Here is a 27432-nt window from a genome sequence, read left to right as displayed (position 1 = left end):
TTTATTGTTTAATAAGCTAGCTCACTTTTTTATGAATTTCATAGACTATGTTTGTACCCCTAGAGATATTACAGTTATCGAATCAATCAAGTCTGCCCCTAAGAGTACCCAGTTTGTGGACATTGGAGATGCCATGTTAGCAACTGACGATTTGGAATGCCTTATTAAAAATGACATGTTCTTACATGATGGTGTAAGACCAATTGCACAATCTTTGTAATTAGTTGATTATATATAATATCATAATGTATAAATATAATTTAAATATTGTTTGCAGGTGATAAATGCTTACATATATTGCATGCTTGCTCATGAGAATTTACAAGACAGGGCGGGTGAAAAGGTACACATTATTAGCACGTTTGTATCTGGCCAGATAAAAGAAGACGGGGAAAGAGACATAGACCCATCAAAATATCGTCGCATCGTGCGTCATGTTAATAGTTATCTACAACAAGATATGGTTAGTTTTTGTCTCGTAATCCATGCATATAATTATGGATTGTTTTTATTTAGTTCATATGTTTAATGATTTATTAATAACTATATCTAATTGTGACTGTGACTTGTATCTTATTTACACCAGTTGTTCATTCCGATTAACATGCCGGGCTACCATTGGTATCTAGCAGTTGCCAACGCCAAACAACGAGAGATCCAAGTATTGGACTCACTTGATGAGAATGTCAAACGCAATGACCTTTCTACTACGGTAACTATCTATTTCTTTTCTCATCTTAGCATTTATTTTGTTTGACTTTATCCTTAACATTTCTCGTATATACATAAAAGTTATTAGGGCTCGAGAAATGGCTGAAACTTGCAGAGCATAGTCCGGAGTTTATCAAAGGTCATAAGTGGCCTGATCTCAATGTTACAAAATGGACGGTTGTAGAGCAAATTCAGGAGGCAATACAAACCGATGGGTAAGCAGTTGTTTCAATACTTTGTTTTTAGATTCATCTGTGTGATATTCTAAAGCATTATTTTATAATAATATTATAGCGTATCATGTGGATTGTTTATGCTAAATTATATGGAATACTGGACACCACATGGACTGTCAGACCAGTTTACGCAGGTATTTAGGTTTTATACATTATCTCATAATGTTTTATCAAAATATCTTATAAATTGTTTTCAAATTTTTTTTGTAGGAGGATATGAAACATTTTCGACAAAAATTAGCAATTATTTTGCTCGATTCAGAGCTTAATAAGTTAAAAGGATGTCCCGTGTACCATCAACCTCTTAACGAAGAAACTTGTCTGCTCCATGCTAATTCTGATCTTGAGATCCTGGATAATCCATCTGACGTTGTCGAAGAGAAACGTCCCGCCCCAATCACTATCATTCCCACGGACCAACGCGAAATACTTGCCGGCCTCTGTAGCTACATCATGTCGATCAATGATGCTGGATGTTTGGAGTAAGTATCATGTATCAATATTTAATATGCGGATGTATATTATTGTTCTTCTTACCATCCAAATTACAGGAAGGTGTGGGTCCGGAGCTCCACACCCGATCCAATGAGTTTAAGTCTTAAGAAACTTCAGTGCATACTTAACATGGAGCAGCCCATGGACAATGATTGCTTCAACACCGCCGTGCTTATGCTGGCATGTGACGAGGGAGTATTGTTCACAGACCCTCCTATACACTACATGGATCTACGATTTTGTGTAAGTTACCATAACTCTTCATTCTAGGTGCCATTAGTATCAACATGTTGAAACAATATTTTTTTTCTTCTACTTAGTCCATGCTGCTAGATTCAACACGAGGTCAGAAGTTTTGTGAGAAGGAAACTATCCAGACGTTGGCAACATTATTTGATAGCTGGTCTGGGATGGAGACCGACATCTCATCTTGCAATAAGGTAAATAAAATATTTTGACCATTGTTATCATGGTTTGTTTTTGTTTCTAATAGCTCCACTTGTAGATTTATCTTCCCTATGCATCCATCGGCCGATACATCCTGTACATCATCGACAAAGAGGCACGTCGTCTACATATTATGGATCCTATTCAATCATCACAATTGTCAGAGGATAAAAACTTGAGGCATTCACTGAAATTAAAAAGTTTTTCAAGAGATTTCAAAGAAGCACTCGAAATAAAGCTGCCTGGGTGGAATTCTGATATATCTAAATGGCATCGTTTGTTTCCGGCCGGTGTTCCAACGAGTATAGACGGGTAATGAATTCATAATAAGAATATTTACTTTTCGTATCATTATATTATTTATAATATTAATTGAAAGTTTTCCAGGAATGTGTCTGGCTATTTTGTTTTTCATTTTATGCTCTGGTGGAATGGTAAAGAATTGGTCAAGCCGGTTTGCGCGGTGAGTATTGTGGGTTACATTTTTTAAGACCTTCTCTGTGATTTTTTCATACTAACTACATTTATTTTTTCTGCAGGATGGGTATGAATTGAGGAAACAATTTTTATTATACTTGCTAAAACATCGCGGGAATGAAGCTAGAGGAAACTTTCCTGATATTGTGAAAGAATTTCTTAAGCGCATCATCTAGATATTATTTTTTTTTGTAATAGATGTTAAGTTGTAACATCACTCAGCTTGTTACATTGCAATAATGGACTTCAGTTTGTGTTATATTGTTTGTATGTGTGCATTTTAACATGTAACTCTAATAAACTATTTCAAGAGCCCGTGGCAACGCACGGGCACTCTACTAGTAAACTTATAGCTGCTTTGTAGCCCAAACACCAAAGAGAACACAATGACACAATTAGTAGAATGGATCTAAGGCCCAACTTCTACTACCACACATGTACTCAGCTTGACCCTATACACAATTGTTCGGTACTACTACAATACTACGCAAAGTTGCTAACATAATGAGATTATTTTGTAGCCATGTTAACAACTCATTAAATTTGTTTGTTTTTGTGTGTATTTCTCTATGATTCAAGGGGTTTTAAAGTTCCGGTCAATGCCTATTTCTGTTTCCGTATCCGCTTTGTATTTGCTCCGTGTCCGTTTCCGGTAGTATCTGTTTTCGTATTCATTTCCGGAGTTTCTGTATTCGTTTCCACTTCTACAAAAAAATATGAAAACAAATATGATAGCACTCAGTTCCGTCCGTTTCCACTCTGTTTTCATCCCTATCTGAGAGGCACAGCACAAGATGATCTCTAGAAATAGTGATGTCCCATCGTTATTGGATACGGATATATCAGGAGAAGTGGGCAAGGATATGGAAGTATGCGCTAGTTGACTCCTCCCACTTAACAAAATATCAGAACCTCTTAAAATTTTATTGTCAGCACTCCTTTTTTTTCTTACCAGCTCACTCTTTTTTTCCTTTTCTTTTTTCTCTTTTGGCTCTAGATTGCCAATACTCCTTTTTCCTCTTTTTAATAAGTATTTTCTTAGAGTTGCCGACAAGATCTGGATGGATGGCTCTGTTTATAAGGACAGTGGGGAGTATTCAATGCATGCTGAGCGGCATAAATGAAATCTCTCAAAGAACTTTATGGAGAGCAGTATGCAAACTCTAGGTTAAAAATGGCACGCCGCCGCCGAAAAAGATCCTCAAGCTCCTCGAAAAAATTGCGATCCCCATTCACCAACTTCTGGTGCTCGCGCCGCCGAAAAAGATCCTCAAGCTCCTCGAAAAAATCCAGCGAGGATTCCTTTGGGCTGGCCGCGCCGAGGCGAACGGCGGCAACTGTCACGTCAACTGGCAGCGCGTCTGCCGCCCGACCCGGCTCGGAGGACTCGGGGTGCATGACCTGGAGCGCACGGGCTTGGCCTTGCGCACTAGATGGCTGTGGTTCGCCCGCACGGACGACACCAGGGCATGGGTCTGATCTCGACCTCCAATTCACTGCTGTGGAGCCCACCTTCTTCTTCGCATCCACCACCATGCTCCTCGGCGACAGCCAGCGCGCGCTGTTCTGGGAGGACCGTTGGCTCAACAGGCGCGCCATCTCGGAGCTTGCGCCACAGCTGCATGCCCTCATCCCCAAACATCGCCGCAAGAGCAGGACGGTGGCGGACGGACTGCATGCACACCAATGGGCTTCGGACATTCAGGGCACCCTTGGCATCCACGAGATTGGCCAATACCTGCTCACTTGGCAGGCGATCGAGCACACCACTCTCACTGCCGAGCCGGATCGCCTGCTCTAGAAGTGGAGCGCGGCAGGTACCTACACAGCCCAGTCCGCCTACCTCGCCACCTTCCATGGCTCGACCTCTTGCCCTGCTTGGAAGCTTACCTGGAAGAGCTGGGCGCTCCCGCGTGTGAGATTCTTCCACTGGCTTGCCCAGTTAGGACGTTGCTGGACGGCCGACCGCTTTGCTCGTCGCGGACTGCCGCACCCCCCTCGCTGCCCGCTTCGCGACCAAGCGCCTGAATCAATCCAACGCCTAATGCTAGAATGCCCCTTCTCCAAGCAAGTATGGCAAGAGATATTGTCCTGGCTGCGCTTGACATGCAGCGTGCCCTCCACCGAGGGATCTCTATCAGAATGGTGGAGCTCGGCGCGGCGAAACACACCGCAACCCATGAAGAAAGGCCTTGCCACCGCAACCCTGCTGATCCCTTGGATGACCTGGAAGCATCGCAACGACTGCGTGTTCAACGGCGCAACCCCGTCGACCAATACCCTGACCGCCCGGATCAAAGACGAAGCCAAACTCTGGGCAACGGCTGGAGCCCGTGGCCTGCATGCCATTCTCCCTCAAACCTGGGACGTACACTGATTCATGCCTATAATGATTCCTCCTAGGAGGCTGTAACGAACTCTCTTTCTTTTCAATACAAAGAAACGCAAGCCTTTTGCATTTTCTCAAAAAAAAAACTGTGAGGGCTAGAATGTGACCAAATAAATTATATGCACGATCCAAGGTAAACTAGCATTTGCATAAACCGAGAAAATTTTGTACTTTCCTTGCCCCAGCATCCTTTCAGCAACTACATGTCCACGTTCTGGTCTTCAGTTATTTCGTAACCTGCGTTGGTACAACATAATTTATGTTTTAGTATGAGGGCCTCGGACAATCTAGTAATCTGCATTTTGTACATGATACCCAGACCTGACTCTGACTTCAGGAACTAGCATTAAAATTTATTTTTACAGTTTATCCTAGAGTCCTCTGGTTTCAAATCAACAAGATATTCCTAAAAAAACGATACTAGAAAAGAGCAATTACCTTTGGGGAGATTGAGTGGGAAAGTTTTTTTTGGGGGGGGGGGGGGGGAAATGGAAGCCTTTCTATTGACTCTTCACGAAGTATCTAGTTATACAAAGCACCAAAGGGGGAAGCACATTGCGTTGAGAATCATTTGGCCATTGTGCTGATATCTTTCAAGTAGCAAAATTGCATCATTGATCGGGCATTCACCAACACGCAAATCACGCAATGGCAATGCAGCTCTGAGAATTTCAGGTTCAAGACAAATGGCAGATTCATACAGCTTCCTTGCCTGCAAAGAAGGAAAATATATTTATAGCTTCCAAAGGGCTAGTATTGGTAGAAAGCATACCAAATAAATAGTGAGACTTCCTTTGCAGAAAGCTTACCTTGCACATCACCGAGATGTCAACAAATTTGAGATCCATTGCAGACTGGTCCATAATCTCCATTGCTTCGTGTGCAGTAGGGAATAATGCAAAAGTGTTAGATTTTTTCCGAAAAGGAGGTTGTACCCTCAGCCTCTGCGTCAATTGATGCACACAGCCCGAGAAGTGCTAGATAAGCACGAACCAAACCTGAGAATATATTATGTTAGGATCAATTTACAAAGCAGCAAATGATTTTAGCATGCATTTCTTTGGCAGGAATTCCAAGGCTCCAAGTCTATACTAGTTCATTTACCTTCTCAAAGTTCCTGACAGATTCATCTCTCCTGCCCATGATGGTTTCAGGCTTGGATAAAAAGCGTAAAAATCAGGATGAACACCTGGAGAAAAGTAACTAGATCAACCACGGCAAAGTGGGAAGATGAACTATATACTGCAGAAAAGAAGCAAAATTAAAGAAATATATAAACAAGGAAACACCAGATAAAATCTTAATGCTTAGACTTTACCAAGTACTACTACATACAGAAAGGAACAAAACAACATGAAGCTTGAAGAAAGACATAAGACTTCCCATGGGGTTGAGAAAAATCAATGGCAAGGGTATTGGAGACAAGAACAAACAAGGATGTATATGTTACCTTGGTTTGAATTAGTCGATAATATGGCTTTAGATTGGCTTCCATTTACTTTCTGTATTGCTGTTTGAACTCCTTGTTGCCACAACTCTTTCAGTGAACTGGGGATGTCTCTCCTTGGGCAGCTGACTACATGGGCTCCACACATACCCATGATCCTTAATCTCTCAAAGTTGGTATGCCTGTGCAGCCCTGCTGGGAGGCATTGCAGTTTGGTAAGTTTGCACACGTGCAGTTGGGTAGCATCTAAACAGAAGACTAGGCAGAAGTGAATTCTGATTGCGAGCTTGCCGATAGGGAACAAGAAATGCAAATTTGTGAAATAACCTTATTAGGTGTGATAATGGAGATGACCCTCTTGGACTGGGAACAAGACACATTTCTGACAATGTTTCCTGGACCTGGGAAAGGGGATGCCAAAGTTAATAAAGGTAATTGCTAAATATGTATCAAAACGGGAAGGAAGAAAAATGGAACTTATAGCTCAAAATGGATCATGAACAGTGACGTCAACTAGTACTACAGAAAGTTTTGGTGAGTTCAGTAACTTACCAAATGGTAAGTTGGTAATACTAGCATTCACATCTGTTGGAATACAAAAGTGTACCCCAGTCTGCATGGCATTTTTTAGGAAAATCAGTACGATTTGAAAATGTAAATGAAAAATGAGATGTGATAGCTAAAGACCATGTTGTGTCCTAGTATCTCAAAATTAGGGTCGATTCAGGAACTTACTAAGGAGTGTGAACCTCACAGTAACATCAGCAGCAATCGGCATGCGAGCCTGCCAACTAGAGCACCAAGTCTTCAGAAGTCACGACAGAAGTGTAAACATGAAGTATTTAGAGGGCTAAGAGAACAAGCATAAAAACACCTGCACAAAAGGAAAAATAAATGGTGAATACATGACCAAAACAAAGACACTCTGCAATGCCAGTAACCGAGGATTACATGATTTCCTCAAATATTTCTTTGTGGGGGATAAAGTTCCATTTTGAACGTACTTACCAGATTTATGTACTGGAAGAGGACACCACAAAGGAGACCCTCTTGCGTGCAAACAGTGCATGGATGGAGAGAGTCCTACAAGGCTAGAAGAATTTACAACCCCAAGAAGCCCTGCACAGTAGATCGAAGCACACACTGTTCAAAATATAATATAACAAAGGAAGTGACTTGTGTGAAGGAGAAGCATGGATTGTGGTGGGAATTGAAGACACGGTAAAAAAAATAAGGAAGTGCTTGTTACCTTGGATTGGTCTATAGTCTGATTATTGGGATGGTACCCAATAACCGTCTGCATTGTTGTGCTAGCTCGGCGTTTTCGCAATGTCTGACATGTAACTCCTGCAGCGAGCTGGGGAAGCCATTCTTGGGCAGCGACCGGATGGCTGGACACGAAATGATATCTAGTCTCTTGAGGTTGGTAAGCTTGTGCAGCCCTGCTGGGAGACACCGCAGCTTGATGCACTCGCTGAGAGATAACAACTGCAGAGAACTGGGGAGGACATCATTGCGCATCGACCGGATGCCTATTCTCCAGAAACTTAATCTCCTGAGGTTGGTGAGCTTGTTTAGACACGCTGGGAGGCAGCACAGCTCGCCGCAACACAAAATTTCGAGCTCCTGGACGGAAACGATGAGGGAAAGGGCCTCGTCGTTGGATTCAATGCGTAGTTTGGTGAGGGAGGAAGAGAGGAGGCGGCAGACAGGCGCAGCAAGGACTCCTGCGATGTCGTCCATCGAGAGGTCCTGCAGTTTGGAGGAATGGGAAAGGAGCAGCTGCTCTTGTTCACCACCATGCAGCGCCTGTGCGGGAACCAGGCCGGCGAAGAATTTGGATCTGTCGCGGACGAGTAATGACTTGAGCTTGCCCTGGGTAAGGAGAGGCAACAGGCCCTCGCACCTTAAAAGATCATGCTTCATATTAAAATCACAAATGCGTAAGGTCTCGAGAGAGGTGAGGTTTGAGAGGCCTGCAAGCGTGTGCATGCCCTCCGTGCACCCTCCAAGTATAAGGAATTGAAGGGACGATGGGAAAGGGCGCGGAGAGGAACTTGGGGCATTCATCTATGTTTATTGTCGTGAGGAAGCCCATGGCTTGCAGACCTCCTACTCTTGTCTCTCGATTCTGGGCAGTCAGGATAAGCTCTGAACAGTACTTGATAGCTAACTGCAGAGAGTCGCAGAGATGAGCCGGTAAGAACAGCCGCCTATCAGCAGCAGCAGCATCTTCTTCTTCTTCCACCTCCTCTGATACTATCTCTTCCTCCACCTCCTGCACTAGTTCCTGCTGTTGATCCGTTCCATGTGTATCCTGCAGTTCGACAGCTTCGACAGATGAAGAAGCTGGCAGTGATACCGATGATGCTGTATCTTGCTGCTCGACCTCCACACCCAACTCTGTTATCTTGTGACAGCTCCAGATAGTCAAGTTAGAAAGCTCAGGGAGATGAGTGAGTAGACGTGTCAGTTCCTTCCCGGTAGCACTCCATCTCCATATCTCAAGATGGTTAACCGGAAGCTGCCATTTCACATCACTTTTTGCTAACGGCACTTTGGAACCATATTGACACCTTTTGTTATTTGGTTAATAAGATGGCCGTATGCATCACTCTGATGCAGAGGCCGGGGAGCCCCCTTTTCGGAAAAAAAAAACATAATGCTTGAATCACTTATTTTAGGCAAATTTTAACATGGTCCCTTATTTTAAGGGTCTTCAACGAGGTTAGCATTTGAAGGTGTTTTTCAGACAGAGGTGGGCAATTTTGGATACGCAATACTTGTAGTTGGGTTAAATTATGGAAGGCCAGGACCATCTCATCTAGGCTATGCAGAGCACCATTTCCTACTATGCTCAAAGAGTGGTCTGACTTGCTTGAATAACGTAACTCCTTCAGACCTCTTCCTGCACGTCTCAATGTAACAGAGCACAAAGTGTGACTATAAGGAAAAGGAGGCAGTGACAGTAGATTTGGGCAATTCTCAATTTCAATCTCTCTTAGCCTAGGAAACCAGGTCATATTCAAATCTTTTTCCAAAGGGCAGCAAGTATAAGATGAAAATGGTAACTCAGTTAGTTCAGGGCAATCCTTCACAATGAGTACCTCCATAAGTGAGAAGTACCGAGGGCAACCTTCATTTGATACCCATCTACTAAATCTTGGCAACCCAATGAATTCTAGTCTTTTCAAGTTAAGAAAGCACGAGCCTGTGATGCAACTGAGATGCTTTTCTCCAGACTCGCCGATCAGATATAACTCTCCAAGTGGTGGAAGGAGTTTCCAAGCTACGTTGTGAAGGCGGAGAGCCTCCAGACCTTTGGTCGACATATTTATACCCAGCCATGTAGGGCAAGTAGAGCCTCCATGCCCATCAATGCATAGCTCATGAAGATTGTTATGTGGCCGTAGGCTCTCAAGTAATTGATCTTCTGCTTCAAGACTCATATTAGACTGGCCTTTGTTCCAACTTAGTGTTAATTTTTGCAAGCGGTTTTTGCACAAGAGTTTTGCCTCATGTGCTTCGTTTACTAGTGCATTTTCAAGATTACAAATGTCAAGAGATCCTCCTATCTCTTCTAGTTTCCCCAGCTCCATTAATTCAAACCCATTACGTTCTTTTCTAACTTCAAATCTCTGTAGCTCTTGTAAGTTATGTAGTTTTCCCACATTACTAATATTCGAATGGAATTTATAAGACGGGACAAGGAAATGGCGCAATTTTACAAGGTTAGCGGTATCTCCAAGTGAACCATGAGCACCCTTCCAGTCACTTATGTCTAGCACCCTTAACTGATAAAATCTTGGTATACACTTTGGTACATGTTCTTCACTACCATACTCTGACACAAGCCGTAGGTAGCGAAGATGGACAAGTTTCGAGAAGTTGTGCAATAGAAACTCCACAGGGCAGAACATGGTTGACAAATGGACAACACCCAAAGATTTTGCATCTTTGAATAAATCACTGAATATGCGAACAAAGCTTGCATTGTAATCTCCAAATAACATCAAAGTGCGCAGGTTCTCAGTTTTCAGTATGTTCCTTATTTTATTCAATTCTTTAATAAAATTTTCTTCGACAACTCCATCCTCACTATTGGCCGGATCACTCATACTAATGGACAAGTGATAAACAGACGGTGGGATTTCTACAGTTCTTGGACTAGACGAAGCTATATGTAGACATTCTTGCGAGGAAACCTTCAACGCTAAATCATGCAGTAGGTCATGCATAACATAGTGTTTATCTGAATCACCTGTTTCTTTTTTGAAAAAACCACAATTAACTAAGTCATTCAAGTTGTTACGCCCTATATCTTCAATTCTTTTGATTTTATGATCTGGGCGTAGAATGTCAAGTCCTATCCAGAAGTGAATTAACTCCTCACAGTCAAACTTGTAATCTTCTGGAAATAATGCACAAGAGGAAAAACATTGTTGCAGGTGAAAAGGGAGGTAATCATAGCTAAGCTTCAATGCGGGCATAATATCATGATCATTGGTCTGTGAATCCCATTCTTTGCTTTCAAGAACTGTTGTCCAATGTTCTACAGATGTGTTTTTTCTCAGCAATTTACCAACGGTTTTTGCTGCAAGAGGAGAACCCTTCAATTTGTCCACTATTTTCACCCCAATTCCAAGCAAGTTTTTATCATTACGTTGTTGATTAGTTTCATCAAACACAGATGCTAAAAAAAGGCTCCAATATTCTTTTGGGTCCAAACCTTCTAGTTCTAACAATTTATTTCCTCTCTTTACCATTTCAGCTACTTCAAGGAATCGAGTTGTGACTAGAACTGTGTCACCATTTCCTTGCTCCTTTCTAAAGGGAGCTAGAAATCTTTTCCACTCATCTTCACAGCCACATTTCCATATATCATCCAAAACAAGTAAAAATCTTCTATTTTTCAGTCTTTTTTCAATTAATTTCTGAAGTTGGTCCAAGTTTTGTGCCTCATTACCTGCTATGTCATTTTGTTCGTCTTGAGCTTTAGGGATGGAGCGCACAATCTCTTGTGTCAACTTATACACACTAAAGTCGGTAGATACACACACCCAAACTCTTATTTTGAAATGATCTTGCACTTCTTGGCTGTTGTATATGTACTGAGTGAGAGTTGTCTTTCCTATGCCACCGGGGCCAACTATAGGAATGACGGCGAGATCACTATGAATGTATTCCTCCTTTGTAATGTGCTCGACAATAGTGTTCTTCTGGGGTTCCCTCCCATATAATGTAGGCTCTAAAGCTTGCGAGGTAGTTATGGGCCTACTTGTAGAGGTAACACTACCAATGCCACGGCCAGAACCCAGTAACCGCAGCTCGGCAATGACAGAGCCCGACAGTTCCATGTCAAGAATGGTGGACACCTTAGCACACAGGGGATTAAGTTCGTCTGTGATAGATTTCACTCTCCTAGAGACGTCTACCCTATCAAATTTCAACTTTGGTTCACTAGGGCATGCTCACTATCATCTTCACGAACAGATAGAAAAGAAGAGCAGAGGAGTCGTTTACCGAAGGCATGGGTGGTGGTACGAGCACGGGAGGCTAGGCGGCGCACGCACTTACAGGACGCGTTGTCAGATTCCTCGTCTGACCCACTGGCACTGGACGAGCAGGAGGCGCAACCGAGCTGCTTGGCAGCGTGAGCAGTGGCACGGGCACGGGGAGCGAGCCGGCGCGCGCAGTGCTTGCAGGAGTTCTCGTCGTCGGACTCGGACCCACGAGCATTCGACAAGAAGGAGGCGCAACAGAGCTGCTTGGCGGCGGCACCGCCGGCGTGAGCGGTGGCGCGGGCACGGGAAGCGAGCCGGCGCGCGCATTTGCAGGACGCCTCGTCCGCGCGGCCGTCGGAACCGCGATCAGTCGACAAGCAGGAGGCGCACCAGAGCTGCCTGACGGCATGTCGAGCATCGCGGTCCTCGCGGACGAGGTTGCGGGCGCACCCACGGTCGTCGTCGATGGCCTCGAAGGTGCCCTCCAACTCGTCCTGGATGCGGAAGTAGTCGACCTCGTCCAGCACGTCGTCGGCGCCGTACGCTAGGCAGCGCAGCTTGTGCAACAGCTCCTCGAGCGCGGGGTTGCGGATCTCCCTCCCCCGGGCGTTGTGGAGCATGGCCTGCGCGTAGAGGAGCTCCGTCTTGAGGGCCTCGATGTTGGGCTCGAGCTCCGTGGCGGCCGCCCACGCCTCCACCAGGCCGTCGGACAGCAGGCTCAGCGCCTTCCCCACCACCCATTGCACCCCGCGGATGGCGGCGGACTCCATCGGCGGAGGCTGGCTGGCTACTTTTCTTGCTTCTCGGCGCCGCCCTCTCTGACAGGAGCGCCTCCATCGGAGCTGTGTTGCTCGGAGCATCTCCACTAGGGCCCACACGTTTTTCCCGCGCCGGCGCGTAAAAATCGGCCAGTCGCACCTCCTCGCCGGCTTGGGCCGAAATTATCGCTGGCCGACCCAGGCAGAATCCGGCGTGCTGGGGATACCCGGGGCACCGGGGCGAGACGTTTTGGCGCGAAAGCGGATGGGCCCGTCGAGTCAGCGACACGCCGCTTCGTCGCCCTCATTATCTCGGTTCCTGCGGGAATCAATGCGAAGGCTGCCGCGTCGCTCAGCCTCCATTGATGCCTCACAGACGGCGCAGTGATCGCGGCGCGTCCAGCCACGCGTCGCCGGGCATGCAGCCCGACGCCGCCCAGCTACGGCTATAAAAGGCGACCTCCCCGCCGGTGGACGCCACAACTTTCATTTTCCCCCTCTACGGCGCAGAAAGCAACACTTTTCCCTCTTCTTGCCGACAAGAAAGATGGCCGAGAGATACTTAGGCGACGGCGCGGCGGCGAACGGCTTCGGCCGCCGCCTCCGGACATGCGTGTGCCGGGGACGTGGAGGCTGAGCGCCGGCGGTGTCCCGGTGCCACCGGTGCCCGAAGGGGCGGCACGGCGCGATCGCCCGCATTCGCTCCTCCTTGACGGAGGAAAAGCGGAACGAGCCACGCTATGCCGCCGACAGCCACGCCTTCTGGACGATGTACTTCGAGCGCCGCCGCGAGGAGCAGATTGCCTCCACCAACGGCGTCATCCTGCTGGGCCACCACAACGCCGACGGGCGGCGTGAGTGGTGGGGCATTCCGAGCTGCGCTACAAATTTTAATGAAGTTTCGCCGAGTTCGTGCAAAAAATGCCGAGCTTTCATATATTTTGTACGGACATCGTCGGACCTGTGGACCGACGACTGGAAGCTAGGTCGTCTCCAAGGGCCAATCTAGCGCCGGCTCGCCCCAGACAGCTTTTTTTCGACGCCCTAGGGGCTGAATGGCTAAAGATGCTCTGACTACGCGATGTCTTCGAAGGTGGTTGCGGTTGCGAGCCGGAGATGTGTCGTTGAGTTGTGGGAAGAGAGGATGGGGTGCGGAAAATGCAAACAGCGGCCGCGCACCAGGCAGGCCGCTATCCAGGCCGTCACACCCTCATGTGGAGCTGCGCTTTTAGTGTATATATCACGTATTTGATTTTTTCTAGGTCCGTATTGAAGCAGTCAGGACCCACCCACATGCAAAAGCCCATAGGGCTCTGACTCGAAGCAGACATGTACGAGCAGCTGCTGGCGTCCGACGCTTTGGACCTTGCGGGCGGAGCCCTGTACGTCGTGCATGCATGCTGTGGAGCGACGTTGCACAGGGACCACCACAAGTTCTCACAGGTGTCGACGTGGATCACTCCCGTCCAGGTCCAGCGAACACGCACGTTGGTTCGCAGTAGTTATCAAGGATTAAGCATGCTCAACTTCTTCGATTGTTGTTTTTATTGCCAGCTTTCACCATGGATTACAACATGATTAACATCTTTTTCTTTGTTTACAATACACTACCACCAGACTGGCACGTGATTTGTTATCTTAAGAATTTTTATAATTCTGAAACATGTGTTGGTTTAGGCCCATCAAGGTCAAGTCCATCACAACCACGCGATATTGGCACGCTGACGCATATTAACCATTAATTAGCATCAGCGAGTTTAGGTTTTCCACGTGACGCCCACTGCCGTGTGTCAGCTTTTTGCCGTGCAGCGTGGTTCTCTTTCTACACTCAAGTCACGTCTTGGAATTAACTACGCCTTCACATCACCCACCCCTGTTGTCATCTACCTCCCCCTCCTCACTTAGCTCCAAATGGTTGTGAGCTATGCTTCTTTATTAACAAAACGTGTCATGGTTAGATTTTTTTGTGCTAAAACGATTATGATTCATTTGTTAATGAGTTTTTTTTCAGTTTGACATGCTATAGGCCTATAGAAAATCCAGCCAACCGGTGTTTTTGAGCCTAACTAATCATGTTTACAGAAGAAACACTTGTATTTACAAATGGTAGCTTGCACTTAAGATGCCTCAGCGGCAGCACCATGCTAATTGCACGTTGTGCATTTCGGTTTACGCGAGTGCACAACAACACCACTCGGTTAAAACAGAATTGCAAGCCGGTGCACTTTATGAAATTGAGATCGGCCGTAGTCAAAGTTTTTAAAATTACTACTCCCTCCATATATAAGAACGTTTTTTATCTACTAGTGTAGTGTTAAAAACGTTCTTATATTTTAGGATAAAGGGAGTAGCAAATTAACCAGCATGCATAGTGAAGGTTTCACATGCACCAATCTTCATGTTAGTGAATGCCCATAATAAAGTACGTAAACAAAGTAGTTCAAAGACGACAATATGTACTATAATTAACATGGGTTTAACATTACTGTACCGTCGTTACAACAGTCAGTTTTGCTTTACTCGCGGCCGAGCGCTGGTCAGTAGTATTGGTGTTTTGTCTAAGTACTCAAACCAACCATCATTGTTAGATTATTCAACCACACCTCCAAGATGATCATTAATTGTTGCTGGAGAACATAACCGACCACTCATCAGTTTCTCGTTTGCCCATGCCGTGGGGATACATTTGCAAAGGTGGGAACTGCGTGAGCACTCCCTGAGCCCATGCCGCTCACTGCTTCTTGCATATCATTCAGGAACACCTGCACGTCACAGGGGAGGCTCCAGGGCATTTGCTGTCACTTCACTAGACCTCGTCACTAACCTAGGCATCACATTACACGCCCGAAACTGTGCAAACCAAACTATGCAGTGCATGTAAAGCAAACACACCAACAGTTATGGTATCAATCTAAGAAAATCTGTCAACAACAAAACTGTAGTACTCCACGCATGCCAACTCAGATCAAGCCAAATGCATATATTAAGTTGAGGACCAACAAGTCCACACAAGATTCAAGACTGATGGGAATGCAACACTTCTGAATTCAAGTTTAAGAAAATAAAAAAGTTCTAAAGAAATAAAACACAATCCATGCAAATAAGAGTCACAACACGCAATCTACGTACATGGAAAACAATGACTGCAACTAATTATATTAGCCACCAAACAAGCATTTGCTGAGCTACAACAAATCCACACGACAGAGATTGTTGAGCTAGGACAAATCCACACACACCACCATTGACAGTTCACAACAATAGTACAGAACAACATTCAGGGATCCACAACTGGCCCATCACTCTTCTCTGGATATGCTCTAGAGCAGTTGGGATCTCCCTCTCCTCCGTATCCTAATCCTGCAACATTTGTAGAACTATGGTGTGAATCCAAGTGAAAGGAAATAACCGTGCTGCAAGATATGGAATCCTAAATAACACCAGATCGCATGCATCAGATCCTACAACAAGGGTCATACTCATACATTCTGATCCTAGCAAAGGCAAATCCATGACCAAGTGTCCCAGTTTGAACAAATTAATATTAAGCAGTACACATCAAAGCTAACATTTTTCTCCCACAGATATAAAAGTCAATTCATCCCCTAGTCCCAAAATATCCTCCAATGGATCTTAATCAAGTTACAGGGGAATTTCCAGTCTTAAGAGAGACAAAACGACAAATTAAAATCACAGGAAAAATACACTAGTTTGGCTAACTATTTACTGTCTCCCAAAACCAAAATGCAGGCTAGCATTCATCTCGTAATCTGCATTCCCAGATGGCAACTTCCGCATCTGCACTACGCTAAAGTCCAATTGGTATCACCTTGGGACATGATTAAAATCACACTAACACTAAATGAAAATTGAATAACAACCTGGTGAACAATATGTTCAGAAAGTTCAGTCCACCATTGCCATTGACTGTATCCCCAAAACCACAAGTGTCTCCCCAAAAATTTATTCTACCATCACAAATCACACTTCGTTTGGCTAATCATCGCCTGCCTCCCCAAAAACCAATCTGCAGTCTAAAGTGTCCCTCATACTAAACAAATTACTCCCCAAAGATGTTCAGTGTCGTGCCAAGGGCATAGAAACAAATCAGATGAAAAGAAATAGATATGCACTATAGACCAACTATAGACCAACTAATTAACCAAATCAGATAATTAGTCAGCGGCAGATAACCAAGTTACCACCGCGTACTATAGACCAACTAATTAACCTGCAGCAAATATGTACATTACTAGCAATTGGACACTGTAAAATCCAAATGCTAACATATGTTCAGTTCTAGTTCGTCCAGCACATATGCACCAGCTATGTACATAACTAAGCTAAATTGATCAAAAGTCGCCCGGATGTAAACATTATTGGCATGCCTCTCGATTGGCAGGTTAGCTCTCAATGAAACTTCACTCTGCAAAAAAGAAAAGGAAATGTTCAATACCAAATCAGAGTGAAACCCCACTCATGCTCGACAGGTGTTTTTCCGACCCTAGCAAATAAATTTCAGTTAGGTTAAGAATTAAGGGGGGGGGGGGGGGGGGGGGGTGCTGGTTTTTGTTGAAGTGGGGGGGGGGGGGGAACTATTCTACTAATAACACAAAACAAGGATATTTCAGTCACATTCATAATTCAGGCCCAAAAATGTAATACTATAATAATAAAATAACCACCAAGTCCTAGTTAATTACTTATGAGCTGATTGTTTTTAAATGTTTCGATCCGCTGCTTCAGTATAGCAGTTAAAGAACATAATGCACCACTGTCAGCAAATTTCAGTTAACTAACTGATGGGTGCATACAGATAAAAATAACTAAATCTATTAAGTAACGTAGACAAACAAATACACATGACCATGAGTGCATCACTGATTGTGGAAAATCAATACCGGGATATGGTTAAGAAATCAGGCCAAAAATGTATACTACACTCATAACACACAACCTTAAAATTCAGTAAGGTTCAGACTTCAGAATTCAGGACCAAAAAAAGGTATGCTATACACAAACAACCAGGAAATCTCAGTTAGCTTCGCAATTCAAGGCACAAAAGAGGCTATCTGTTTTGCAAATTCGGATGCTTCTGGTTTGAACAAGAAGCGTCTTTGACTAGAAAACCATGACAGTCTAGCATTATCCCGAAAATTAAACCATTTCCTGTGCTAGATGAGAGAATTTTTAATCCATAATTACCTCCTTGTCCAGCCACTTATAGCTTCTGATCACGCCGCAAAGCCGGTGTTCCCATACATCTCTATGCCCTCGCCACCGCGGCCCATCTGGTCATCTGAGATGCCATGGAATCCTGCGACTTCACCGGTAGGACAACACCAATCAGCACCGCCGCATGAACACGCATCCTGCAGAAAAGGGTTTGACACAGCAAAACGAACTCAGATCAATGGAAAGAGACGAGGATCTATACGTGGATGTGCGGTCGCGCCGCCGTCGCCCATCTGGCCATTGACGACACTCATGGAGTCCTGCGATTCCACAGGTTGGAGAGAAGCAGTAAACACCAAGGATTCTGTACAAAATCGAGCTCCTCAGTCAACTCTATCCAAATCCGCCATGGGGATTAAGCAGGCCATGACCTGAAGAAAAGGAGGGGGGCGGAAGGAAAAAGGGGGGCGGCGGAATACACATACCCATTGCAGTCAACACCATTGTTGGACATCTCGCGGCACAGCACCGGCGCCGCCGTCGTCCGGCGGAGAGTGAATGGGGTTGAGAGGCAGGGCTGTTCTGTGGCTGCCGCTTCTCCCACGGGGTTCAGGATAACATCAGGGGGAGGAGGATGAGATTCGGGAGCAACTAGTTAACGAGCGCTTCTTCGGGAGCCTCGCAATGATCAGCTTGGCGCGTTTTCAGCCATTCGCACGTGTCGCGTTCTGGACGCTCCCTTTGAATTTTGTTTTTTTATTTTTCTGCACGCGTTCAGTTTTTTTCGACGTTTTGGTTTTTTCCCGGTCTTTCTTAGCTTTTCGATCAATAAAAAATTTCGAATTTTTTTTCACGAAAAAACGCGTTTTCTTTTTTTCGTGAAAGTCACGGTTTTTCTTCCGCGAGAGCTACGGTTGTGCTTTTGCGAGAGTCACGGCCGTGCCTCTCGGAAATGAAAAAAACACGTTTTTTGTTTTTTTTTTCGCGAGAGTCACGGTTTTGCTTTCGCGAGAGTCACGGCCGTGCCTCTCGGAAAGGGAAAAACAAAATGCGTTTTCTGTTTTTTTCGTTCATGAGAGTCGCAGTTTTGCTTTTCGCGAGAGGCACGGTTGTGCTTACGTGAAAGTCACGGCCGTGCCTCTCGGAAACGGAAAAAAACGTTTTTTCTGTTTTTTTACTTACACGAGAGTCACGGTTTTGCTTACACGAGAGGCACGGTCGTGCCTCTTTCGGAAAGGGAAAAAAACCGTGCTCCCGGTTCGGTTTTTTCGCCCGGTTTTTTTCGTGAAAAAAAAGTTCGTCAAAACCTATCAACATGTGATCTAGTTTTGAAGATCTCGACGCGAAGAATCAAATGGTAAAAATGATTCGAGATTTGGACGCATGATTTAAGAGATAAAACGTTTTGAATAAATAGATCTATGAAAAAAGGGAAAACTCCTAGGTTGCGATAAGTGGCACGCTGCATGTGCACCATTTGTCACGACCTGAAAAAATGAAGTGTTCTTTGCAACGGGTACTTCTTAATTAGTGATTTGGATGAGATTCTCTTTCGTATGCCGATTCGAACGAAGAACGATGGGCCAAACATGTACGCCTACGCTGCAACTAGCTGTATCCCGGACCGTATATGCGGGCCTAGGCTGACAGCAACCTGCCAACGACGTGGCTGATTTCAGATCCCAAAGCCCATTCGAATGACCATGATTCCGGCCTGCCTGGTGCTCGGCCGCCATAAGCCCGCACTCGGATGGGGTGATGCATATAGAAGTTCTCCACCGGCGACCAGGCCGACGACGGCGAGGACCCAGGAGGAGGCGTCAATGCTTGGCCCCCACCGCCTGCCTGCGTTAACTCTGAAACACGCTGGATACTGCAGCGTCTCTGCCACCGGCGTCCGACCCGGCGCGGCGACCGCTGCAAAGCCTTTTCCAGCCTTTTTCTTGAGCGAAAAAATAGGCTTTTCCAGCTGAGGCCGTGACCTATCACTTCGCATCGCATCAATGCATCTCTACGTGGAGGGTTTTCTTTTTTTGCGTAGAATTTCTACGTGGAGTTAAAAGCACAGGGGAACCTGCGTGTATGGCTGCAAAGGAGTCAAGATAAAGATCAAGTGAGTCGAACCAACATAGCTCAACTTATACTAAAATGTAAGCAAGATTAAACTGCAAAGCTCAAGATCAAGATATAGAAAATGAGTTGTACAAAATGACTCTTGTAATGATCTTGAGTCAGTCTCGACCTAGTTCGAGCTAAATAACATGATTTTTTTTAATGATCTAAGGCATTTTCCAAACAAGATAAGCTACAACACAACATAAAAAATCATTATATATTATTCCATTCAAAAGGTTGATAATAGGTGGTTTATTTAGACTAGTACTTAATAGCAAGAGATAAAAAAAATAAGAGGGCAGTGCTAGGCGTCGGCCGGCGGATCTTTTCAAAAGATCCGCCGCCTCGCGAGCCGTCTGATTAAGTGATATGAGCTCCCGGTCCCTCTTCTCTAATTTCCTGAAACAATACCTTTGTTGCAAAACTAATCATTCTCTACTTTTCTGCAATAAGACCTTTGTTGTGAAACCTTTTTTCTTGTAATTTCCTGCAACAAGTTCTTTGTTGCAAAACCTATTCTTTTCTAATTTTCTATAACAAAACTCTTGTTGTAAAAATTCCAGACCTTCGCTGCCAAACCTTTTTTTTCTAATTTCCTGCAACAAGTCCTTCGTTGCAAAACTTGTTCACCTCTAATTTTCTGCAACAAAACTCTTGTTGCAAAAATTAGAAACACATCTTTGTTACCAAAAAATTGCAACAACACTACGGCCACCGCGCAGTAACATGTCGTCGTCATTCCGCAACAACGTTGTTGTTGCAGAAACTTGGAATGAACGTGAACGTACATCGCCGTGATGTGGCTGCTGCTAGTTCCGGTGGTGCCAGAACGGTGGTGAGGTTGATGGTGCTCCAGGCCGGCGTGGCGGATCTCGCCGGATCCATTGATCCGGTTGCCGGGAGGCATTTGGCGGCGGAGATCCGGCATGGATGCGCTCGTGACGACGACCTGCGGTGGTGCTCGGCGAGGACGACCTACAAGTGGTGGCGCTTACAGGCAGTGGTGCTCGGCGACAACGACTTGTGCATTGGGGCAGTGGACGGATCTCGGCGAGGGATCCATGAAGAGCGGTGGCCGGGCTCCGGGATTTGGCCCGTCTCACACCAGTGTGCGCGGCGGACAGATCTCGGTACCTGCTTGGGTTGCCGCCGGCCGCCGCCGGTCCCGAAGACGTCGTCGTTGTCACGGCAGTGGGTTAGCCCCGGTCGCGCCGCTGCCCTCCCAGATATAGTCGTCGCCCTCCCAGCCCTATGAGCACACGTTGCTGCGGGAATGACAGCTTCCAGCTGCAGGGTCGTTTTTCTGAAACAACGGGTATGTTTTAGAAAACGGACATGCGTGACGCGCAAACAGGAAGGCTCTCATCCGTCCGATCAACATACGATCCAACGGATGCGGAGCCGGCGGACGTGGCGCGCGTGGTCGGTGGGGTGAACATAAGCTTTTCCCAAAAATAAACCATCAAGAGAAAATAAAGCTTCAACATATATGGTACATAAAGTGCTCGGAGGGAGTACTAAATTAGTGCTCATTGAAAAGATAAAAAAATCTGAAACTTTTTTTTTGAATAAACCTTTTGTTGTATTCGTACAAAGATGTTTGGCATTTCCTTGGCGAAACTTTTATACGAGTACAGCAGAAGATCAAGTTTATCTAAACAAAGTTTCGGAATTTTTGACTTTTCTTCTAAAAAAGATACTATCTTTTTTCATATCAGGTGTATATACACCCAAGAGCCAAGGGGGTATTTCCCCACATAATGGTCCCAAATCGAGGCGGAGGCGCACCGCCCCCGACGGTGCTGGGCACAACGCTCAGCGTCATTCGCCAAGACCCAGGTGACACCACCCTGTGTCCTCACGGACACACTCGTAGAGGCTTGGGCCCTCGATCTGTCAAAAATCACACTGGAGCTAGTGCTCATCGCCAGCGCGAGTTAAACATCCAGCGCCCCCACGTCAGGCTAGCCGAGTTCGAGCGCACAAACCTCCTCCAAGCCGAGAACATGCGACGCAAGGCGGAGGAGGTGGCCGCGTGTCTGCACCGCAAGCGTGAAGCAGCAGCCATGCCGGGCCGGTGCCCCAACCCGCGCCGCCTGCCGGAGAAACTGCGCCAGATCCGGCTGGCACGCTCCATCACCGCGCGCCACCTCCACCGCTGCTGCGCGCCACCCCCACCAGTAGGCCATAGCAAGGGCAGCAGCCCACGACCCGCGCCGCCGCAGCCATCGTCGCCCATGGGAAACGGGACAGAGATCCGGAGCAGACTCCCCCCGTCACCACGCGCACGTCCCGCAACCACACAACCAACCACGCCACCGCCAAGCCCCACGCCACCGCCGCCCGCACGCCGCCGGCCGGAGCTACCACCGCGGCGCCGCCAGGCCCCGTGCACGCCTGAAGCCTCCGACGGGCAGGCCGCCCAGCGCCGCCCGCGACCGTGCGAAAGAGGAAGGAGCCCCCGCCGCCAGCCACCACCATGGGCTTTGTCCCCGCGGCTCTGGCCGGCGGCGACGGGGAGAAGGGAGAAAAAGGAGGCTAGGGATGGGGGGTGGCGGCGCAGCCCGAGCCGCCCGCAGGGCGGACAGCGAGGGCGAGAGGACAGGTTTTTACTCCATGTGATGTGCCACACTTGGAAATTTAGTGATACGTATTTTGTGCTCCATCATTTGAAATGGGGGACATTTATTGATCAGGATTGGATGGCCGGCGCCCGGATGTCTGCGGACATTTGGAGGCGAAAATTTGGTCATCCATGTTTGAGATGCCCTCACAGGATCATAAAACCTGGGCAAAATGCTGGGCGTCACACAGATGAAGCAGGGCAATCAGTAGCTTCGTGATAATTTATGATCAGCCAGAAATCATGATAGTGTAGAAACGAAATTATTGACGAGAGACGATGTTTCCATCTGACGCACTTTGTGTTGCATTTTGTCTCATCACAAGGGTGAAAATAAGTAACACGGGATTGCAGTGTGAATGATGAAGTGTCAGAGAGGGCAGCAATCGAAGGAAAGTATGCAAGATTGCAGTGTACGAATTGCAGTCACAAGTGTCAGAGAGGGCAGCAATCGAAGGAAAGGAGAATGACTGGCTTTCAAGAGCTTCTGACTAGATGGATACAGAGTTAACAAAGCTCACCAAATATTTAGATTGCACAAATGATGGTTCAGTTTTGTTATGTATGGCTCTGGTGGGACAAAAAAATAGTCTAAACCAATCTAAGTGACACCAACTTACTTCACTCAACTCTTGGGGTTTTGATTAGGAGATACTGAGAAAAATAGCAATCTAGGTCACCAAATATCATCGAAGCAGTGAAACTGTGAGGGCTAGAATGTGACCAAATATATTATATGCACGATCCAAGGTAAACTCGCATTTGAATAAAGTGAGAAAATGTTGTACCATTCCTTGACCCAGCATTCTTTCACTAACTTCATCTCCGCATTCTGTTCTTCAGTCATTTCCTAACCTACATTGGTACAAAATAATATGCATTTTAGTATGAGTATCTCTGGCGATTTAGTAATTTTCATTTTTTACATCATACCCAGACCTGACTCCAGGAACTAACATTAAATTTTATTTTAACACTTTCTCCTAGAATCTTTTCCTGTTTCAAATCAACAAGACGGAAAGAGCGATTACCATAGGGCAGGCTGATAGTTGGAAATCACTTCTTTTTGGAAATGGAAGCCTTTTTATTGCTTCTTCGCTTTGTTGCTGCAAATAGTTGAGCTAATTTGCTGCGTGGCAAATTATCTTGGTAGATATCTTCCAAGTAAATTGCATCCTTGTTCTGGCATTCACCAACTGGCAATGACCCAATGCCAATGCAGCTCTTACAATTTCAGGTTCAAGACAAATGGCAGATTCATACAGCTTACTTGCCTGCAAATAAGGAAAAATAAATTAATAGCTTGACAAACGGCACTACTATTGAGGGAATACATACAAAATAAAATCATGAGAGACGTGCTTTGCAGAGAGCTTGCCTTGCAGACGTCGACAAACTTGAGATCCATTGCAGACTGGTCCATAACCTTCATTGCTTCTTATGGAGTGCTAGATAAGCATGAACCAAACCTGAGAATATAATATGTTAGGATCATAAAATTCAACTAATAGTGCTGGGAGTTTTTGTCAGTTCAGTAACTTACTAAGCGGAAAGCCGGTAACAAGACTAGCATTCACATCTGTTGGAGTACAAAGTATACCCAGGTCTGCATGGCACTTTCTGCAAAGGAAAATCAGTAAGTTTTGAAAATATAAATGAAAAACGAGATGTGAAAGCTAAAAATCATGCAGTGTCCTAGTATCTCAAAAACGAGATGTGAAAGACTAGCATTCACACCGCAACCCACTAGTGCAACCCCTAGAGGCTAGGCACTACACTGTATAGTGTGGCGCCTAGCTCTCGGGCGCTGCACACTAACTTAGTAGTTTTCGGATCACACGGAGTGCGACGCTGGCCAGGCGTGTAGCGCCTATCTGTGAGGCGTTGCACAGTGTAGTGTGGCGCCTTCGTGTCGGGCGTCACTAAAAAAGGTCAGCTGGGTGATTTTTTTAGAGGCAGTTCATTTTGTGAAATGATTTCATCCACATGTTAAAATTGTCAAATTTGCGTAGTACCGGTCCCACGACCAAGCTAATTAAATTGATTTAAAGACTTGATTAAAATTAATACAAGGATGACACAAAGCTGACATAACAATTTTTAAATCTTGTGTCAAAAAAGGACTGAAGGTGAGATCTAAAAAATATATAAATGTGATTTTTAAAAAAGATGAACAATGCTCATACTGTTCACTACAAAAAAGCACAAATTTGACATTTCTGTGCACTGTTCATCATTTTCAAAATCACATATTTGTCCTTTTTGTGTCGACCGCATGTTACTGCATTTCCTTGTGAAACGTTATACACTTACAGAATAAATACATATGAACATGTAGAAATTTTCAGAAGCTTTGAAATATATTCTAATTTTTTGAAAAACAACTTCATAGAACTAGTAGTTTTTTGTAGCGGACAATCTGAATAGTGACCACAAAAAGAGTACTCCTCATCCAAGTTTATTAGAGCACGGTTAATAGTACAACCAACTGCTGGCTACATGATGTTGCCATATCATATATAGCCATCACTTATAGTCACTAATACAATAGGGTTAACTATATGGTTGGTTATAAAAGTACTACTTTTTCTCATCTTCGCTCTATTTTTTTTTCATGTTTATTGTATTGACCTAGGAATTCACATATAGCTACGCTCTTAGACTAGCCACAATGGGCAGTAACATAGACTAGTAACATTGTGTTATGTTACTAGTCTACTCCCTTCTTTCCGGTTTATAAGGTTTATCTCAAAATTTTAGTTTTTCCGTTTTATAAGGCTCAATTTGGTTGTTTCCCATCACATGTTCAAATTTCAAGGTGCATTAAATCATTACATGCAAGTATTAAAAAAAATTGACCAATGCATGTGCTTCATGTATACATGCACTGCAATTAATGTATTGGTAAACACAATTGTTTGAGGAAAACAAGCGCATTAATTGAGTTGTTTTGCAAAGTACAAAAATTATTTCATCACTCACCATCTATCTTGGTTGGTGAGTGAGGGAGTCCTGGATTAGGGGGTGTCCGGATAGCCGGACTATACCTTCAGCCGGACTCCAGGACTATGAAGATACAAGATTGAAGACTTCGTCCCGTGTCCGGGAGAGACTTTCCTTGGCGTGGAAGGCAAGGTTGGCGATATGGATATGTAGATCTCCTACCATTGTAACCGACTTTGTGTAACCCTAACCCTCTCCGGTGTCTATATAAACCGAAGGGTTTTAGTCTGTAGGACAACATACACAACAATCATACCATAGGCTAGCTTCTAGGGTTTAGCCTCTCCGATCTCGTGGTAGATCTACTCTTGTACTACCCATATCATCAATATTAATCAAGCAGGACGTAGGGTTTTACCTCCATCAAGAGGGCCCGAACCTGGGTAAAACTTCGTGTCCCTTGCCTCCTGTTACCATCCGGCCTAGACGCACAGTTCGGGACCCCCTACCCGAGATCCGCCGGTTTTGACACCGACATTGGTGCTTTCATTGAGAGTTCCTCTGTGTCGTCGCCATCAGGAAGGATGCCTCGCCCCGTCTTTAAAGACGGCACCGTTGCTAAGGGAGCTTTGGCTGTCGGCCAAACCTCCGGCTAGGTGGTTTTCTTATGACCGCATGTTCGGCTTCTACGCCGACGATGATCTTGTTGGGGAACGTTGCAGAAAACAAAATTTTCCTACGGTTTCACCAAGATCCATCTATGAGTTCATCTAGCAACGAGTGATCGGATGCATCTACATACCTTTGTAGATCGCGAGCGGAAGCGTTCAAAGAACGGGGATGAGGTAGTCGAACACGACGTGATCCAAATCACCGGAGATCCTAGCACCGAACGGACGGCACCTCCGCATTCAACACACGTACGGTCGGCGTAACGTCTCCTTCTTCTTGATCCAGCAAGAGGGAAGGAGAGGTTGAGGAAGATGGCTCCAGCAGCAGCACGACGGCATGGTGGTGATGGAGCTGCAGTACTCCGTCAGGGCTTCGCCAAGCGCTATGGAGGAGGAGGAGGAGGTGTTGGAGAGGGAGAAGGAGGCAACCAAAGGCATGGATGAAAAGCCCTCCTTCCCCCACTATATATAGGAGGGCCTAGGGGGGGCGCCGGCCCTAGGAGATCCAATCTCCTAGGGGGGCGGCGGCCAAGGGAGGTTTCCCTCCCCCCCAAGGCACCTAGGAGGTGCCTTCCCCTCCTAGGACTCTTCCTCCTTGAAACCCTAGGCGCATGGGCCTCTTGGGGCTGGTGCCCTTGGCCCATGTAGGCCAAGGCGCACCCCCTACATCCCATGTGGCCCCCGAGGACAGGTGGCCCCACCCGGTGGACCCCCGGGACCCTTCCGGTGGTCCCGGTACAATACCGATGACCCCGAAACTTGTCCCGATGGCCGAAACAGGACTTCCCATATATAAATCTTTACCTCCGGACCATTCCGGAACTCCTCGTGACGTCCGGGATCTCATCCGGGACTCCTAACAACATTCGGGTTACTGCATATACATATCCCTACAACCCTAGCATCACCGAACCTTAAGTGTGTAGACCCTACGGGTTCGGGAGATATGTAGACATGACCGAGACGACTCTCCGGTCAATAACCAAAAGCGGGATCTGGATACCCATGTTGGCTCCCGCATACTCCACGATGATCTCATCGGATGAACCACGATGTCGAGGATTCAAGCAACCCCGTATACAATTCCCTTTGTCAATCGATATGTTACTTGCCCGAGATTCGATCGTCGGTATCCCAATACCTCGTTCAATCTCGTTACCGGCAAGTCACTTTACTCGTACCGTACTGCATGATCCCGTGACCAGACACTTGGTCACTTTGAGCTCATTATGATGATGCATTACCGAGTGGGCCCAGTGATACCTCTCCGTCATACGGAGTGACAAATCCCAGTCTTGATCCGTGTCAACCCAACAGACACTTTCGGAGATACCCGTAGTCTACCTTTATAGTCACCCAGTTACGTTGTGACGTTTGGTATACCCAAAGCACTCCTACGATATCCGGGAGTTACACGATCTCATGGTCTAAGGAAAAGATA

The 27432-nt window shown here is 45.8% G+C and overlaps 1 long non-coding RNA gene and 1 pseudogene across 3 annotated transcripts; both read right to left on the bottom strand.

Annotated features, from left to right (window-relative positions):
• Window positions 1–4710: 4710 nt before the first annotated feature.
• LOC125549334 lies at window positions 4711–12583 on the bottom strand (annotated as a pseudogene).
• Window positions 12584–15486: 2903 nt separating this feature from the next.
• On the bottom strand, window positions 15487–18284 carry LOC125549319. 3 transcript variants are annotated; one of them, XR_007301314.1, is made up of 4 exons: window positions 18125–18284; window positions 17902–18003; window positions 17670–17836; window positions 15487–16890 (listed from the first exon to the last, which is right to left on the bottom strand). It is a non-coding gene; the product is annotated as an uncharacterized LOC125549319 (long non-coding RNA). The 3 variants fall into 3 exon arrangements; XR_007301312.1 differs by having other exon boundaries at window positions 17670–17787; XR_007301315.1 differs by having other exon boundaries at window positions 17670–17781.
• Between the last annotated feature and the right edge of the window lie 9148 nt (window positions 18285–27432).

This window comes from Triticum urartu, chromosome 1 (assembly GCF_003073215.2).
Source record: "Triticum urartu cultivar G1812 chromosome 1, Tu2.1, whole genome shotgun sequence".
NCBI classification, from domain to species: Eukaryota; Viridiplantae; Streptophyta; class Magnoliopsida; order Poales; family Poaceae; genus Triticum; species Triticum urartu.
This window is presented reverse-complemented; position numbering and strand designations above follow the sequence as displayed.